At 41.1% G+C, this 17,787-nt stretch overlaps 1 long non-coding RNA gene across 1 annotated transcript in view; it reads right to left on the bottom strand.

The window, feature by feature from the left end:
* Window positions 1-285: 285 nt before the first annotated feature.
* Window positions 286-17,787, bottom strand: part of LOC125109381 (uncharacterized) — a 135,290-nt gene continuing 117,788 nt past the window's right edge. The window contains exons 2-3 of the long non-coding RNA XR_007130209.1: window positions 2,843-2,927; window positions 286-628 (exon numbers count right to left, since the gene is read on the bottom strand). This is a non-coding gene — a long non-coding RNA (uncharacterized LOC125109381). The remainder of the gene's footprint in view (window positions 629-2,842; window positions 2,928-17,787) is intronic.

Genomic DNA, 17,787 nt, shown 5'->3' on the forward strand with positions numbered 1-17,787 from the left:
AAATTTATCATTTGCAAATGATGACAGTTTGATCTCCTTATTTCCATTCTTATAACTTGATTTGTTCTTGCCTACTGCACTGGCTACACCTCTCAGTGTTCAGTAGAAGTGGTGAACATGGGTATTCTTATTCTCAGACTCAAGTGGAAAATCTTTTCTTGGATATACATACAAAATCCTTAATGAAGTAGGAACGTACTGAACTCTGTCATGTATCAAAAAGGGGAATATATCATGCCCAAATGAGAGATCTCAGAAACGCAAGTTCTTGAGTCAGACTGGTCTTTAATTCTTCTTTTTGGTAATAACCTGGTCAGATTTTGTTATCTAAGTCATGAAACAAACAGGAACCATTGTTCCTCTTTCCTTTCTCCGGAGGATTTCTTCCTTAAATATTTGGTAGAATTTGCTAGGAAAGCCATATGATTCTGCATTCTTTCTTGGTGGAAATTCTTTTGTTTAGGGAGCTGTATCATTAGTAGCTACAGGGCACATACAGTTTTGTACACCTTCGTTACATCTAAATTTTGCTTCTTTGAAGGCTTACTTCTCCTACTAGTATATAATCCTCTTGAAGGCCAGAACTTTGTCTTCTGCTCATTTGCAACTCCAGTGCCCATCTTGGAACCTGGCACATTGCAAATGCACAATGAATCTAATTTAAATAACTACATTATTCATTTGGGAAACATTCTGAATATTTAATACCAACATAAGAGGTATGTATTTTGTCTTATGGTCTTTATTTATCTCATTGGCGTCTATGGGAAAGGTTGGTATATTCTCCAAGAACTGATAAGGGCCACAAGAATTTATGAGCACTTGAGTACATCAACAATCTGAGAGAGAAAAAGAGGCAAAGGAAGAGGAAGCCTTTGTGATCTGTCTGGAGGAGTTTCCAGTATGGTAGAGGAAAGTAAATGCACATGCCAGTTTAGAAAAAACTAAACATTTTCCTTTCTAGTTTTTGAAAAACACAGATTTTTAGGTCGCATTACTGCTTTCAAGGGTTGCACTGAGCAGACATAGCTCTTCTGCAAGTACTCCTTTGAGAAATCTCAGGATGATGCTATCCCCTCCATAATTTAAGTGTTCTATTATGTGGTAACTTATACTTTACTACTGGGCTTAAAATTTATATTGCATTCTTTAAGAGTTTGGCAATGCACTGCAAATAGGCAACATGAAATACCTTGGAAATACTATCATAATATTGGCATCATTCTGATTCCCTGGAGGGAAGGGAGGTGAGGCACGCTGTCTTGGCAAGTGCAGGTCCTAGAAAGCCAGAGTGGAATATGGGGCTTCTCACACTTATTGCTCTCTGTGCCAGTAGCCAGAAGGCTCAGACCACAGAGCAGACCTGGAAGAGTGTATCTAACCCATCAGGAGAGCAATAATGTCCCCAGTGGGGATAAGGGTTGGAGTCTGGAGCCAAGGGTCAATGAGCAAAGAATGGTTAAATTCATAAAACAAAGAGGAACAGATCAAGACACAATTCAGGAAGGGAATCAAGCAAACACTGGAAATCATTGACTTTTGTTCTTGCTATTCTTGACATTCTGAGTGTGAGCCATAGTTCTTTAAAAATGTCAGATGAAATAATTAGCTTTTAAAGGGAAGGATAACAAATTTTGATCAGAGAGAGCAGGCTTCAATCTTACTTTGGCCTCTTACTAGCTCTGTGATCTTATAAGGAAAACAAACAAACAAAAAACAGCTAATCTTTCTAAGTTTCAGTTCTGCATCTGTAAAACTAAAAATAATTTTAAGGTTGTATCCATAGACAAATGAGATAGTGCATGTGAAATTTCCTAGCACAGGGGCTCCTGGGTGGCTCGGTTAAGCTTCTGCCTTCAGCTTCAGTTATGATCCCAGGGTCCTGGGATCAAGCCCTGCATCAGGCTCCCTCTGCCATCCCCCCACCAACTTTGTGCTCTCTGGCTCTCTCTGTGAAATAAATAAATAAAATATTTTTTAAAATTTCCTAGTACAATGCTGGGATATAAAAAGCAATTCATAAATGCTATTTCCACATACAGCTCAGATTAAGGTCATATTAGATGCTATAGTAAGTAAACCTTGAATTCTAAGCGACTTAACACAGTGAAAATTCTTTGCTCACTCACATCACAGTCTGATGTGTGTGTGTGTGTGGCTGGGCAGGCTTCTACGGTCTAATGCAGGGATTGAGGCTTCTTTGTCCTGTGGGATCCCCACTCCTATGACACCACTCTCTCCTCCACTCAGTCAATGAGGCCAAAGGAAGACTACGCAGAAGGTGCACTCACTCCTTATACATTTTGACCCAGAAGGGACACATCTGTATCATGTTTCAGGAACCCTGAGATTAGGAGACTCTGTTCTTCTGTAAAAGTTCTGGCAAAGCTTCTCATTTTCCCCTCCAGAGACCCATTATCTTCATTACCTTGAAATGTGAGCAAATCTGTTCTGGGGTGGAAAGGGAGACATTTCTATCTTTGTCATCCCAAGGGTGATTAAATTTGCTATAGAAGGAGTCACCATATCTTTCCAAGGCCATTTACTTCTATAAACATTCTTGCAAAGATAGTATGAAACAATTTGGCTGTTAATACCTGAATGTCTAGAAACCAGAGTCAGTCAAGGAGAATTGTCTCCCAAAGACTTTTATAATGCCTATTTCTGTAGACAAAGAAACTGAGATTTTTATAAAGCTTACTACCTTCCTAGATGTCACCTGATGGCAAGCAATGTGTGAAAAAATGAAGACTTGGACCAGGTCTCCCTTATTCTCAGATGACACCATCACTCATGTTCGCGAGGTAAACTCAGGGAATAGCACAAGTGGACAACAGCTTACCTGCAAATTCCCCTCTGCAGTTTCTAACAGATGCCTGAGTCTTAGTTCTTTGACCTTTCTGAGACTCGGCTCCCTCTTCTACTGACTGTGAATAAAGACATTATGGTGGTGAGGTTATGGCAAGGTTACGGTGAGAATTAAATGAAATTACACCGTCAAGCCACACCACATGAACCCACTGTGGGGAAGAGCAGGAGCTGCAGAGTCACGCTGCTCTGGCTACCTGAGCTGTGTTTTACTATCTGTGTGACCTTCAGCCATTCATTTAACATTTCCTTGACTCAGTTATGGCATCTGTACAATGGGTACAGTAACAGCTTCTATATGCTAGGGTTGCTGGGAGGATTATATAAGATGATAAAGATGATACATATAAAGCAGCTAAAACAGTGCACCAAGTGTTCACAACTGTAACTGCTGCAGGTGTGCCATGGATGCCACCTCTCGGAGGGCCCACTGTGCAGGCGATATCCTCAAGGACCTCCTCTGGGGAGGAGGCACATAATGAGGAGATCACCAGGTCTCAGCACACTGCGGTCAGAGCAGCTCAGGTTTTACCTGGATTATTCCTTGTTGGATTTCCTCCCACAAGGGTTTCTGTGTGAAAAGCAAATAAGGGGGCTCCTGGGTGGCTCAGACGATTAGTGTCTGCCTTTGGCTCAGGTCATGATCTCCAGGTCGTGGGATGGAGAGCCCTGAGCTGGTTTCCCACTCAGCCTGCTTCTCTTCCCCCCCCCAATACCTGATAGTGCTCTCTCGCACACTCTCTCTCACTTGCTCGCTCCCAAATAAATAAAATCTTAAAAAAAAAGAAGAAGAAGAAAAGAAAAAGCAAGTAAGAACCACCTCCCTCTGTGTTGCGGGTTCCTACCTCTACAAGAGCCTCGATAAGTCACCCCCACCTCTCTGGGCCTGCTTCTACATCTGTAAAAGATGGGAGGGCAGGGGAGAGTGATAATTCTCACTGCCTTCCTCTTGCTGTCTAGGCACTAACCTTGTACATCCCTGGTAGCAGTACCCCCTGTAGCCATTCTTAGTGATGGACATTTCAGAAAGGATGAGTGGGGGCGCTAGTTCAAAGGGAAAGAAATAGGAGGGCGTGAGACACCTGTGGGAACTGTGCAGACCCTGTCCCCACACTGAGTGACCAGCCGTTCTGGGGGCTTTAGCCGAGTGGATGATAAGAGAACACGGAGCCTGAATATAGATCAATCTCTAGTCCCCAGTCAAGTGATACTAGTAATATTTTTATCTCCATCTGCCTCCTCTGTTTCTCAATTGATTGTGACTGCAGTGAGGCAGAAAACTTTTGGTTACTGGTTTGTCATCAACCGCCAACACAAAGAGCCCTAGAATATATTACTATAGCAACACCAATATTGTATGTATATATATATATACATATATATATATATATATTAATCTAGGATTTTCCCTATTTAGTTTTTAAATTCCAAAGCTGTTAAATGACTTGCCACGGAGCTCTCATCTGTGAGGTGGCAAGGCTGGAAGTGGGATCCAGGCTGCTGAGCAACAAGCCAGACACTCTTCTCATTCTCCCTCACCACGTACTGACTCCAACAGAACAGTCGAATGAGGTCACGTGGCTGAAAATGGACCACTGAGAACACAGGGCTTCCTCCTGAAACATCGGGATCTTTCTGAAAAATAGTACTAAGGAGATTTAATGATGATCAGCAGTTAGATTCAATATTCTCTGGGACCACAAGAAAGATGAGGTGAGATGGGCCTCGGCTTAGCATTTCCATGATATTCGCCCCATTCAAGAATGGCTTTGGAGAACGCAGACGCCAAGACACTACTAATGAGCACCAAATCCAACCATGACACTCTGAGCAATAATAATGATATATACTGACTGTTTTAGTCATAGAAACACCTCGAAATTGTATGCCACGAAGATCCTGAATGGTTTATAAGCCATGCAGAGAAATGAAAAGCAAAGAGAATAAACTGGAAGAGTTTAAGAGTGGCAAGTAAAACCTCCGGTCCGGTAAAGGAAACAAGCCGATATATCATTAAGTGGTGTTTACAGACTTGTCTGTGGCTAGGTCGGGACGCCAGCCTTGCTGGCCAAATTCCAGGACTCCATAAAACATGAATGGAGCCACAGCGGTTTTCTGAAGAGAAAGCAGCCCAAAACAGTTCTTGACATCACGGCTCTGCAGACTGAGGAGTTACAGACTGGTAGATGAGTTACCTTATGTCTGCAGACTCTCTGAAAGTCCACAGAGGCATGGAGTCAGGCATCTGTTGGGGAAGACTTGACCACATGGCCCAGAAGAGTAAATATACAAATGTTCTTTCTCCCTCCAGACCCACCGATGGGCGAACACCTTCATTTGGCAGGGCCTGTCTTTTGAATGTGAGGTCGACAAGCGTGTGCAGGCACTGGCATCTGTGCAGAAGTGCCTGGTAAGCTGAAAAGTGGTTTCAAGTGAGGAGTGGTTCTTCTGGTGAATTAGAACACTCTGGAGATCGTGCCACCCGTGACGATTTTAAAATGAGCGAGACATTGTCGTCACTGTCTTCTGAAAGTTTTGTTGTTCGGTTTGGACCATGTGTCTAGCTTCTGTGTTTACACATTTTTCTTAAAACTGCTCGCATGTTTTTTAAAAAATAAAAAGGAAATTTCATATTTGACTGCTGACTCTGTTCCTAGAATTAGTCAATGTTTTCTTTTCTAATCAGCATGACAGCCAGGCAGAGACAGAGGAAAAGGAAAAAGCACGTCCAGGACCACCCAAGGGAGCCAGGATCCAAACTCACTTGTCACTCCGCACTGTTTGTCCTTAGACCTTGAGGACAGGTACCCCTTTGATGGGATGCCTGCCTTCCACGCGCCAGACATTGCTGTGTGCTGTACGTAGATTATCTCAATTATTAGCTTTATTTTACAATTAAGGATACTGGAGGTCAGAGAGGTTAAGCACCTTGCCTGATGTTATAGCTTACAAACAGCAAAGGTGGAAGCTAAATCTGCATGAGCCTGGTTCCAAAGCTTGTGATCTTCCCACAGTACCATGCGTCCCATCTGGTCGATACAGTCAGGGATCCAGATTAATGATGGTATCTATTGCTTCAGGGCACCTTGAGTGGGCCTTTATTTTTATCTTTTTTAACATCTGAAGCAGTTGCTTTGATTTTGGATTTTAACAGGACACTAATAGGATTTGTAGAAAATGACTATAATTTTACTACAGAAAGACTCCTACGTAAATTACTGATAATGACTTGAAAATCAGGCTTTATAGAAAAGTACCAAAATACATTCATAGAACTGATGAGTGGTATTAACTGAAAACCCTTTCTCACTAAAGTTGCTGTCCGGAGACTTTTCTCATTATTCTACAGCTGAGGCTGCACACTTGGACAGTATATGGTCTTGGTGGGTTACGGCCCAGGGCTCAGACGCCCTCTGATTTCTTCAGGAAGGTCCCTAGCAGTGTGTGCTCCCTCTCTTTATGCTTAGTCCAACCAATAAAACAGGGGCTTTGCTGCTAATGTGTCTTGTGTAACTCATCTCAATGGCTCTGTCTTTCCAACATCTCTTTCCCTCTATCTTCCTTTAGAAAAGTATTCCTTACCACACCTCCACATGGTTTTGATAAGGCTTCAAACTATAAAAACACACTTTGCCTTAGAGCTGAGAGTAAGGGATAGAGAGGTTGCTGAGAACAAGTCTCTGCCTTCAAGGTCCTTGCAACTAGTAGAAGGACACAGGAAACAAGCAAATTGTATAGTGTGTTAAATGCTGTTGCTGTTGACCCTGAGCCTGGTAATGATCTCCTATCTCAAGTGCCTGTGCTTTTATGCCTCTCCATGAGGACATTCCCCTGCAACCAGAACGATGCCCAGACCTTCCATAGGATTGTCCAGAAATGCCAGAGATTTCACATACTGAGACTCTGTGGGAAATACTTCACTTTCCCTCCCTTCAAGTGGATAATTTAAGTACATTCGAAGTGGTCATTCAGGAAGTCTCTAGCAGGACTGAGCCCCGCTCCCTCACAGTCGTTCCCAGCTCATAAATGCGCCCACTGCTGGCTAACCCTACTGTGACTCACTTTCCTCACTCCCTCACTTAAGTTATCAGTGCCCCAGGATGTGGGTTGGTTAATGGGACAAATCAGAGCCCCTACTTTTGCACCTGTTCCACTGGGCTGCACCTGTCACACTCTGCGTGCTTCCTCTGCTTACTCTGGAGTCCTCTCACTGCACCTGTGCTGCTGCTGCTCTGGGGGGGTTAATGGGTGGGGCAACTGAACTCCTCATCCCTAAGTGTCTGAGCTGCATGGGACAGCTAATGTCCTCCTCAACCTGTGGCTGCTGCCCTTACGTATTTTCCACCAAAACAGGGCCCAAAGGCAGGAGGAGACATTCCAGGTGATTACTTGTGTGTCAGACATATTCTTTTCTGTGCTCTTGTGTACTTGGAATGATCAGAGTCAACTACCACAGCTGGAGTGGTGATTCCTTTCCCCACCTGTGGGACGTTGGGCATAAGAGTCAAAACTGCTGGGTGGCAGCCATAACTTAAAGTAGAATGGAGCTTCTGCTTCTGGCCATGAGAGAATAGCAGACACTGAATTAACTTTCCTATGTTCACTTAAAAATGACACAATAGGGGCACTTACGAGGCTCAGTCGGTTGAGCATTGACTTTAGTTCCAGCTCAGGTCATGATCTGATCTCAGGGTCTTGAGATCAAGCCCTGCACTGGGCTCTGCACTTAGCGGGGAGCCTGCTTGAGATTCTCTCTCTCCCCCTGCCTCTCCTGCTCATTCGCATGTGCGCTCTCTCTCTCTCAAAAAAATAAATCTTTAAAAAATAATAATAAACAAAAATTAAAACTGGACAAAGTATGTAACAAAACAATGATTTTCAAACCTTGGCCAAAGGCAGGGCTTAAGAGTACTCCTTGTGAGAAGGGAAACAAATCAAGTGATCTCTAAAAACACCCCCCATTTACTGCCTGGAGAGAGGCCACAACACAGGGAAGGGAAATCCAAACTGAGCCATGGAGTTCCCCGAGTGGCAGAGACAGAGTTTAGATCTCAGGAAGTCAGCATGACTAGCATCCATAGCGCACTGTACCAGAGAGGAGAGAGAACCCCAGGGAGTGGCAGAAGTTCCCCTTGAGTCTTTGCCTGAGTACTGTTCAGAGCATGGGTGTGAGGAAATGAGTCCAGGGAAAAAGCACCAGAAAAGAGCATCCTAAACATTCCTCAGGACTCACACAGGTCAGAGACAGTCTGTGTTCCTGCCAACTAAATGGGAGAGACCTCCTAACAGATGGGCATTGAGTAGAATCCTGAGAAGGGCACTGTCTCTGTATTAGGCCAGATTAGCACTACACTAAATGCTATTCAGGTCCTAACTAGCAAAGCTGAAAATCAAGCCTCAAGTAAATCAAACGATTTCCATGAAATTTAACTGTGTCCCGGGGGGAAAAGGCAAAAAAAAAAAAATTTTTAAACACTAAAAATCCAGCAAACACATAAATTTACAATGTCTGGTATCCAACAAAAATTACAGCTACTCAAGGAATCTAAAAAAACAAAACAGAACAAAACAAAACAACAACAACAACAACAACCCTCCATTTATGGCAAGAAGAATAAAATCAATCAACATAAAAAAACCCAAAATTGAACAGACAAAAGTTAGCAAACATATTAAAGTAGCTACACTTTGGGCGCCTGGGTGGCTCAGTAGGCCTCTGCCTTCAGCTCAGGTCACAATCCCAGGGTCCCGGGATCGAGCCCCGCACTGGGCTCTCTGTTCCATGGGGAGCCTCCTTCCTCCTCTCTCTCTCTGCCTGCCTCTCTGCCTACTTGTGATTTCTGTCTGTCAAGTAAATAAATAAAATCTTTAAAAAAAAGTAGCTACACTTCTTACATACCAGAAAGGAAAAAAAAAAAAAAAAACACACACACACACAGAAAATATTTTAAAACCCCAAATCAAACTTCTAGACATGAAGAAAACCCTGAGATTAGAAATACACTAGATGAATTGACAGCAGACTATAACCTACAGAAAAAGAAAGATTAGTGAAGGCACAGTGAGTTGTCTGAGAGTGCACTACACTCCTAGGGATAGAGAGACACAGGTAACACCATGCTCAGAAAAGAAGCCACTCTAAACAAGGGAATACCAATAAAATGTCCAAGAGCAGGTGGACAGAGTACTAGACTAGAACCTGGAGGAAAGCACTTGAAAGCACACAGGTGCAAAGTGTCAGTCTCAGGAAAGCACTAGCTCTGGGGAGGAGGGAACAATCTTGAAAGAAGAGCCATCCCTTGGAGACTTGGTAATGAAGGAAAAGGATATCACAGAATTAGAAGATACTACTGACCAGCACACATGCCCAAACAGAAAGAGGAAAGAGCCATTAGTTTTTTAAAAATACACACAAGAGGAAATCCTTGAACAAAGAAATCTAGTAGGCATCCCAAATCCCCCAAATCTATTTATAGATAACTGATTATTGCTACTTTGGAAAATCTAAGAATAAACAGGAAAAGACAGCAAAAGGTATATGGAATCACTGAAACTCCTGAGAACAAAAAATTCTCAAGTAAATATTCTCTAAATTGCACCCAAAGTAGAGAAAAACACTAATAGATGAGCATAAAGTTAAATAAGCAATGGCAAATATAAAAAAGAAACAATATGAAATCACTGAAACTCCTGAGAACAAAAAATTCTCAAGTAAATATTCTCTAAATTGCACCCAAAGTAGAGAAAAACACTAATAGATGAGCATAAAGTTAAATAAGCAATGGCAAATATAAAAAAGAAACACTATGAATTAGAAATTCTAAAGTCAAGATAAAAAACGAATATATAAAATATGTTGAACAGACGTAAGAAGTTGAAGAAAAAGACAAAATCACCTCAGAAATAGGAATAAATTACAAGGTAAAAAGGAGCCTGGATTTTGCTAAATGTACAAAGGAACTGAAAAGAGAACAATGTGAACAACCCACAGAAGGAAAAGACTCAAAATGTACCAAAAGAAAGATAATCAAAGAGGATCCAGCATATGTATAATGGAGTTTCTGGAGAAAAAACAATGGAACAGAACTAACATTTAAGGTTATAATCCAAGAAAATTTTCAAAATAAGACTTGAACATTCATATTAAAAAGACCCTCAATGTAACTGGGAAAATTTACCCTGAATATTCAACTTTAGGCATAATCTAGGAAAACTATTAGACTCTAAGGCCAAAAACATAAAAGTGGAAGAATTTTCTGGCCTCTAGAGCATTGGAAAAAGTTATTTATAAAAACAAACCAACAAACCAAATCTCAGGCTGTCATCCGACTTCTCAAAAGCAGCATAGAAAGAAAATAAAGGGTGAAAAAAACTTTTAAGAATCAAGGGAGAAAAAAGATGAACCAACGATTCTATATCCAGTCCAGAGCCCAGATGTCCTGCAAAAATCCAGTCTAAAGCAAAACAATTGTAGACATCTAAAATATCAGGAAATACCATATTAAGAATCTTTTCTGAGGGATTTACTAGATTGTTTGCCAGCTAGGGCCTGAGGACCAAATCCAGCCTACCACCTGTATGGGTTTTCCTGGAGCGCAGCCACACCCGTTCATCTCTGTATTATCCACATTTGTGTCTGCACTGCAATGGCTGGGTTGCATAGTTACACCAGAGACTGTATGCTCCATTAAGCCCAAAATGTTCACTAGCTGGCCTCTCACTAGGAAATGGTTGCCAATTGCCTCACTGGAGACTGGGTTTGATCTAGATAAAGAGATAACCGGGGAACCTGCCAGAATGAAATTTAATGCACATAACTATAAATCTCAGAGAGGTGAGGATGAGGGCAGAAGAAGAATGTATAAATGCTACATGTTCCGACAAAGTGACATGGGAGAAGGACGAGGAATATTCCACCGATTGCTGCTCTTTTACTGTGCTAGCGCTGCCCCATCTATAGCCCATTGTCCTCATCACCACACCCAGCTGGCCACACTGCTCAGCTCAATGTGCGCCCAGCGTAGTAGTCCTGATTAATGAAAATAACAGCTGTGATCTTAAATCAAAGTTTTATTTCAATCTCGCTAATTAATCCTATCTGGCATAAAGGCTGAACCACACCTGAGCTACCAGGATTCACTGTGTTCTTCTAGATGAAGAGCATAATTTAGCAGTCTCCTGGAACCAATTCTCCAGACACACAACCCAAAAAATTCAACCTCACAGTTTCATCATTGTTAAGAGGAGGCACAGAAAGACAAACCTAGTAGGAGCTCTCCTCAAAGTGGAGAGGAAACTTGCCTCAACTATTGAAGGTTAGCATTCCAAACTGGAGTCTCTGGCAAGGTCCTCTCAAACAGGACGTTACCGTGCTGCCAGCTGCAGGGAGTAGAAGAGAGAGTAAGGTGATCCTCAAAAAGAAATTATCAGGGGAACAAAATAATCCAAAATGTGTTCTGCGTAAGAGAGAAGTTTAATCACTCTTCCCACTAAATTATTCATCATCTAGCATCCCAGCCTAAATGTGTTCCTGAGGACTACATTTTGTCTTTTAATTCCCCCTCAGAGAGTTGTGGGAGAGAACTGTGTCTTTCCCAGAGAGAGAATAGGCCATTAAAAAAACGACATGCTTATAGTAGAAGCTTGATAAATTTCATTAATGATAGTGCTCAAAAATACAACAATATGCTCTAATACTCTGTCCAGAGACAACCAAATCAGTTTCGTCTGCTTCTCTTCAGCTGCCCAGCCACACTTTTGTTATTTTATTGTTTATGTGAGCTACTCTGCATCTCCTGGTGATAATATGTGCCTACATAAAATCTAAAATTAGATTTCACAAGGGGAGATAGTAAGCATAAGCACAGCAGTGAAAATGTATGTAACTGGTAAAATGTGCGTAAAATATGTCAACTTAGGCATTTGCCTAATTTCATTTACATATTAAAGATTCTATTGAAAGACATGGTAATTTTTGTGCTTAGTCAGGATAAAGAAGATGAAAAGAAGCTACAAGGTGTATACACATCTCTTCTTGATAAGCATTTTCCTTTCCTTTGCAAATGCATCCATACATTCTCCAGAAAGCACCTTCATTACGTTTGTAATACTGCAAACATAGGATGATATTAACTATATGCATCACTGAGTTACTCCTAGTATTGCCATTTACATTTTGTTCACTTTACCTGAACAGTACATTTTAAATGTTTGAATGCTTTATTTTTGTGCTCACTCTTGCCTCTTTTTAACATGTAGGATACACAAGAAAAGTCATCAGCAAAGATACTTATGTCAAATTTCCTATGAACTTGAAAAATTAAAATGGTACTAATCCATGAACAAAAAAAGAAATCTGGAGAATTATATATAGGCAACATTCATAGGCAGAATGTTGGGGCAAAAAAGTCAGTAAGATCAGAGTCAAAAAACAGAAATTCTCACACCAGCTCCACCAGTACAGGCAACATAGCCTGGGATAGACCAAACTCACAGGAGGTCTCCACCTTCCCTCTAAAAGTCTAGATAGTGTAAAGTGAAGGGATTTAAATACAACATGAGAGTGGAGCACTGGCTATCCACCCAGAGGCAGATGGGAGGACCCTTGCAAGCACAGAACACAGATCCCCTTAGGCCCAGGATGCCCAGATCTGCCTCAGTCCAGCTAGGCATCCTTTTTGTAATGGCAGGTTTCATTCAAAGATGAACTTGAAGTATTAATTTTTATAAGGAATTGTGCTTCTGCTCAAATTTCAGCACAGAGCTGTGTTGCAAACAAAGCCAGAACATGAAGAGCCCTAAAAGACTCTGGGGACCACTCCCCTCACCCTGAATCTCACAACAGCACCAGCATCTGACTTTGACAATGGAGCAATGTAGCAGCTGGGGAAAGAGCTTAAGATGCTCAGGCTGCAGTAGAAAGAAGAGCCACTCCTGTGTGCCCGACCTCTCACATGCACACTCACTAGAAATCCCGGAATCCAACCATATCAGAATTATGGTCACTCACTTTAGAAATAGTGAGGAAGAGGACAGGATGAGGGATAGGAAAAGAGACAGAAACCCTATTCCTGTTAACAGAATAGGAGGCTCAGAAAGGAGTCTGAATCCAAATTATATAGGGCATTGAAGGCCATGTCTTATATTTGAGATTTCATTCAAATCATTATTGAGGCAAGAGATAAAGGTAACTTAGACTTTAGCAATTTAGCTGCTGGTAGAGACAGAAAGTAATGGGAGGATTTGAGATGTATTTTTAAAGGCAGAATGATGAGAAACTCAAAGCTTTCCCACTAAGATCAGGAACAAGGCAAAGATGTCCCCTCTCATCACTCCTTTTCAACAATGTAGTAGAAATACTAGCTAATACAATGACATAAGAAAAAGAAATAAAAGGTATACAGATTGGGAAGGAAGAAATGCAACTAGCTTTGTTTGCAGATGATCCTCTATGTAGAATATCTGAAAGAATCAACAAACCAGCAACAGTAACAAAACCTCCTGGAACTAATAAGTGAATATAGAAAGGTAGCAGGATACAAGGTTAACCTACAACAGTGGATCATTTTCCCACATGCTAACAATGAATAAAAACTGAAATTAAAAATATAATACCACATGCATTAGTACCCGAGAAAATGAAATGTTTAGGTACAAACCTAATGAAGTATGTATAAGATGTGTATGAAGAAACCTAAAACACTCAGATGAACAAAAGCAAAAAACTAAGAGATATCCCATGCTCATGGATAGAAAATTCAACATTACAGTATCAGTTCTTCCAACCTGATTTATAGACTCAAGAAATTTCAATTAAAATCCCACCAATTATTTTGAGGATATCAACAAATTGGTTCTGAAGTTTATAGGAAGGATGAAATAGCCAACAAAATAATGAAGGAGAAGAAAAGAGTTGGAAGACTAACATTACTCAACTTTAAGACTTATTATAAAGCACATTAATCAAGACAATGGGATACTGGCAAAAGAGTAGATCCAGAGGGGTGGAACAGAGCACACAGAAACAGACTCACATAAATACAGTCTTCCACAAAAGAGCAAAAGCAGTACAGTGGAGAAAAACATTCTTTTTAATAAATGATTCTGGAACAACTAGACATCCACATGCAAAGAAATGAATCTAGACACAGACCTTACACTCCTTGCAAAAATTAATCAAAAGGGATCATAGCCCAAGAGGTAAAACACAAAACCATAAAACTCGTAGAAGATAACACAGGAGAAAACCAAGATGACCTTGGATATGGTGCTGCCTTTTTAAATACATCAAAGGCATGATTCATGAAAAAATAATTGATAAGCTATACTTCATTAAAATTAAAAAGTCCTGCTCTGTGAAAGATAATGTCAATGCCAAGAAAAGGAGAATACCAGCCACTGACTGGGAGGATAATTTACAAAAGTTGATGAAGAACTGTTATCCAAAATATAAAAAGGACTCTTAAAACTCAGCAATAAGGAAACAACCAATCTGATTTTAAAATGAGGCAAATACCTAGACAACCAACCTCACCAAAGAAGATATACAGATGGCAAAGAAGTCTAACGAGAAGATGCTTCACTTCATTTGTCATCAGGGAAATGCAAATCAAAACAACAATGAAATAACTATACACACCTATGAGACTGGCCAAAATTCAGAACACTGATGACACCAAATGCCGGTGAGGATGTGGAGCAACAGGAACTCTCATTCACTGCTGGTGGAAATGCAGACTGGTGCAGCCAGCTTGGAAGACAGCTAGCAGTTTCTTATAAAACTAGACATATTCTTACCAGAAATCTAGAAATCATGTTTCTTGGCATTTACACAGAGGAGTTGAAAACTTATGTTCCCACAAAAACCTGCACACAGATGTTTATAACAGCTTTATTCATAATTGCCAAAACTTGGAAGCAACCAAGAAGTCCCTTCTGTAGGTGAATAGATTAATCAACTGCGAAACATCCAGAAAATGGAACAGTACTATGAAATGAGCTATCAAGCCATGGAAAGACATGGAGAAACCTTAACTGCGTATTACTGACTGAGAGAAGCCGATCCCAAAAGGTTGCATAGTCTGTGATTCCAACTATACGACATCTGAGAAAAGCAGGACAGTAAAAAGATCAGTGGTTGCCAAGGGCTGGGAGGGGAGGGAAGAAGGGTGGATGGTGAGGATAAACAGGCAGAACAGAGAGGACTTTCTAGCGCAGTGGAAATACTCTGCATGATATAATGATGGATACATGTCATTATATATTTGCCCAAACCCACAGAACGTACAACAACAGCTGTAAACCCTAACGTAAACTATAAGCTTTGGATAAATCTGATGTATCAGTGTAGGTTCATCAACTATAACAAATGTCCCGCTCTGGTGGGGTCTGTTGATGGGAGAGGCTATGTACATAGGAGGGCAGGGAGTATATGGGAAATATCTGTACCTTCCTCTTAATTTTGCTGTGAACCTAAAGCTTTTTTTAAAAAATTAAGTTAAAAGAAAAAAGTAGATTGAAAAGATCTGCTAATGGATAGGATATAAGGAATGAGAAAAAGGAGGAAAAAAAATCAAGGATTATACCTACACATGGGTTTTGGGATTAAGTAATTAAAAAGATAATAGTGTCCTTTCCTAAGATACAGAGGTATAAACATAAAAGAGGAAGGAGATCAAGAACTCTGTTTTGAAGTCTATTAAACATTCACAGGAAGATGCCCAAAGGGCAGTAGGATTGATGAGTTTCAATTCAATGTATACACAAGGACTAGAGACACAAATTTGGGCTTCATCAACATATACACCGAATTTAAAATCAAGGTAGGTAAAGTCTCCTATAAAGAGATTTTCAATATAAAAGCAGAGGGTCAGGGCACCTGAGTGGCTCAGTGGGTTAAGCCTCTGCCTTCACCTCAGGTCATGATCTCAAGGTCCTGGGTCTGAGCTCCATGTCGGGCTCCCTGCTCAGTGGGGAGTCTGCTTCTCCTCTCCCTCTGCCCCTCCCCGACTCTGTTTTTTCTCTCTCTGTCAAATAAATAAATAAAATCTAAAAAAAAAAAAAAAAAAAGGAAGCAGAGGGTCCAGGACTGAGCCCTGGAAGGCTCTTATATTCAGACATCAGACAGAAGAGAAGCATGCAAAGAAAGTGGAAGAGCAAGGGTCTGTGAGGTAGGAGGGGAATATAGATAGTCAAAATAGACAATAAGAAAGTACGTCAGGAACGGGGATGACAACTGTGTGGATTACTGCTACAAAGAGAATAAAAACAAAGGAGTGTCCATTAGAATGACATCTGGTAACCTTAATACAAACAGCTTCACTGGGGTCATGAAAACAGAAACCAGAATGGGATGGAATGGGCAGTGAAAAAATAAAGAGAACCAGCAACTTCCTTTGAGAGACCTGTTATGTAGAAAAGCAAGAGAGGCAGTAGCATTGAAGTATGAGATCACATAACCCAGGCCAGAGCAGATTTCCAAAATACAAAGCATGTCAGCCCGGCTTCTATCACACTCCCTGGCACCCATCACCTTGGAGAGAAGCTCCAGACTCCTCAGGCTGGTTGTCAACGACCACACCCAGCCTGGCTTCAAGCAATGATCCCACCTCAACTTCAGCCTCTCTTATGTCCTTCCTCCTTTTCTTCCTGTCCCTCCCAAACCATCTACAATACACTCATGCTATAATAGTCAGCACTCCATCATATTCATTCTTTCAAGCTTTCATGCTGTCATACAAATGGTTACTTTTGCCAGAAATGTCTTTTCCTTTCCTGATTTTTCAATAATTGAGGTAAGGTTTAAATGACCTCCTGCTTGAAGCCTTCCAACAAACCTGCACCTTCCCCTCCTCATCTTCCTTACACATGATCTCTGGTTGTTTGTTGACTGTGTCTTTTCCCTTCCCTGTAAGTTGGACCTAGCAGAGGCCTATAGCTCATTGGCTATGAAATATGAAATGAACAGATGTACCTATAGATATTAGCAATATAACTTCTGTCAATGGTTCCACATCGCCCTATCGTACCCTGAGCACATATCCACATTGGCTTATCCAAACCCGAACCCCATTCCTTTTATTCCCCACCTTCATCCAAGCACAATGCCCAAGATAAATAAAATGAGAAAAGTCTGTTAAACAAAGGAAGATAAAAGTGATGAAAACTCAGTAGCATCCCAAGATTGGGTAAGTGCATATCAGCTATTTTTAATTTTGAGAGCCTCAGGGCCATTCCTCCGTTTCAGACAAGTCCAAAACAGGAAGGCAGTCTTTCCTGCAAAACTGCAGAGTTCTGTAGAATAAAAAAGAGCTGAGGACACAGTCTTTGTTTTATTTGAAGCAAGATCTGGGTAGATGAACATGATCCCAAAGGAAATTTAAGCTTAAACTGATTGACAGGAAAACAAATTTGTCATAGCCTAGCCTTACTTAGAAACCCCATGAAATATCATAATCTTTTTGAATAAAGTACTCTGGACTGATATCTTTTTTTAAAATGATAGATGCTCTGGAATGCCCTGTTTGTGTAGAGGGTGTGTAAGAGAAGCCCACGGGAAGCACAGGGCAGGGAGGGCTGTAATGGAGAGCAGCCCACAACATGATTGCATCTCTTGCATGTTTGTGGCAACAATGTCTCCCACTGGGAGACTGAGTACCCTCATGTCTTCCCTCTGCCTCACTCCCAGTATCTACTTGGTTGCTAACTCCTACCTGTTCTGGGTTCACATCCACATAATCTACCACTTCCTCTCCACCCTCTCTCCACAGATTAAGGTTCCTGATAATCCCTGCCCAGCCTACACAGCCCCCAGTCTACCACACCATTTCCATACTGATGCAGTCTTTCTCTGCTAACAAATCTTCATGCCTTCCATCTATAAAATCAAAAACAAACTTTACACCTGTTGTTAAAGGCTTT

The sequence above is a fragment of the Lutra lutra genome, chromosome 9, assembly GCF_902655055.1.
Source record: "Lutra lutra chromosome 9, mLutLut1.2, whole genome shotgun sequence".
Taxonomy (NCBI): domain Eukaryota; kingdom Metazoa; phylum Chordata; class Mammalia; order Carnivora; family Mustelidae; genus Lutra; species Lutra lutra.